The sequence below is a fragment of the Hippocampus comes genome, unplaced genomic scaffold (assembly GCF_001891065.2).
Source record: "Hippocampus comes isolate QL1 unplaced genomic scaffold, H_comes_QL1_v1.1 scaffold145, whole genome shotgun sequence".
Lineage (NCBI taxonomy): Eukaryota > Metazoa > Chordata > Actinopteri > Syngnathiformes > Syngnathidae > Hippocampus > Hippocampus comes.
In genome coordinates, this window is record NW_017805994.1 from 533,382 (window position 1) to 535,681 (window position 2,300).

Here is a 2,300-nt window from a genome sequence, read left to right on the forward strand (position 1 = left end):
GCAGAAAGGGAGGAAAAGCTGGTCTGGAACAGCGAAACGACTTCACCGTTCTGGGTTGATGGGGGGGGGCGGGGGGAGAAACCCTCCTCGGGGAATATTCAGTATGCAAGAGTATCGAGTTGCATGCCATTACAATGATGTCTGTCCCTCTCTTTCTCTTTTTGTCTGCCTACTCTGGAATGCCGCCCCCCCCCCTCCTTCCTCCCCTTTAAAACACAAACACACACACACACAAGCTCACCTTCCCTCCCTTTCTCTTTCCTGCCCTGTGTAAAGGTCCTCTGACTTCATATACTGTAGTGGGCCTGCGTGCACAGGACCACCGACCGCATAGAGTGACCCCCCCCCACCCCCCACCCCCCCATAAAGCTCTCAGGACCGCTGAAATGTGCACAGATGGTGCTTCTCATACGACACCCATCCAGAAACGGAATCTGGCTGCTATATGAAAATTGTCCCTCGGTGTGATTGGAAGCGCGAACGTTCATCTCTGTGTGCCCCGCGATTGGCCGGCAACCGGTTCAGGCTGTCCGCCGCCTACTGGCCGAAGACGGCTGGGAGAGGCTCCGGCACGCCCGCGACCCTCCCGAGGAGAAGCGCATTAAAAAATGGATGGTTGGATGGAGACCTCCCAGTTGGATGGTGACTGAACGACGGTGCTCCAAGTGGCTTGGGAGGTTATTTGGATTGGTTTCATCTCGTCTTCGTTATTGGATGCTGTGCCACCTAAGAGTTGTTCTTTCCTTTTCACCCATCCCAACACCCGTTTCAATTCAAAATAAGCTATGCGGCACATTCACAAACAATTCAACGATGCCTTCAAAACAACAGCCTCCTCTGCTGGATAATTAAATTGCTTCCCTCTGTTTCCCCGGCACTTGCACAGACAAGACACACACACACACTCTCGCACACAGAAAGACATGCCCCTCCCCCTGCACCCCCTCCCGCCTCTTTTCCTCTTTGCTGTGCTGCTTCTATAATTCAAATTCTGTCATGCTTGTTCCAGATGCCTGGCTCCAGCCTCTCTCTCTCGTTCTCTCTCCTCTCTTGGAAAAGAAAAAGGAGGAGGGGGCGTCTCTTTGTGGGGCAAAGCTGACAGAACCGTGCACAAACACGCCAGTGTGAACAGCAGATGTGGAAAAAGTTTTTTTTGTGGAGACACTGAACAAAGTATCTTCGAATCGGCTTCTCCTCAGGAGGGTCGCGGGCGTGCTGGGGCCTCTCCCAGCCGTCTTCGGGCAGTAGGCGGGGCACAACCTGAATTGATTGCCAGCCAATCGCAGGGCACATCGAGACGAACGACCATCTACACTCACGCAATTTACGGTGTTCATAGGATTGGAATTTGGCCCGCAAGGAGGAAAATCCTTCACGTGCCGAAGCAATTAGCCAGTGTTGGGTTTTTGAGTGTTGAACCCATTAGCTAAAGTCTCACCGCTTGCTAGCCAAGGAGCTTCATTATGTGCTGCGCCGTGTCGACATGGAACGACCAAAATGGGCTTTGTTGAAAATGGAGCGTTTTAGGGATGCAAAATTGCGGTCGGTTGTTTTCAAGTCAATTCCTGGCATGTTTATTCTCTGACGGAGGTTTCATCGTATACGTCTTAGCCCTGTCAAAATGTGGCCATTTCATGTTATTTCCCCACCCCCGCAAATCTTTAGCCCACGATGGGTCAGTTCGCTTGATGAATGTTGGCAAGCGAGCACCAAAGCGGATTCTGTCAAAAAAATCCGCAACAGCAACCTTCTTGTATTTCTTCCCGTGTTATTTGTGTCGAGATCGCAAGGCACTGGAGTCTGCTTCACTCTCACCACGACTCCATTCTGCGCATTACATTCCGATTCAGACGGAGTGGTCATGATGAACGCATGTTTTTTTTTTTTTTTTTTTCTGTTTGCCATTTCTTCTCAATATACTCGAGCGGAACCGGTGCTGCAGCACCCCCTATTGTTGAACTGTGACTCAACCTAGAAACGGCGGCTTCGGTTGATCAAAAGGACAGTCGAGAGAAAACCTGGCGGAGGCTTCGGCAGCAAATAATTCGAAGGCATTCGGTTTGCGGAAAGAATTTGCTTCCAGTTCTCAGTCTTTGTGAAAACACAAACTGTGGATCTCTCCTGAGAGATCGACGGTACAAAAAGCCAACAGAACCGTTCAAGAAACCTGTTTTTTTGGAACCGTTGTTGAAAGCGACCAACGGCGGTTCTCATTCGGAGACGAGAAGGCGAGCCAAAATTGGAGACAAAGCTGGAGGGCTGTGAGCAGAATGTTTGCTGGCTTTCTTTCCGTTGCATCG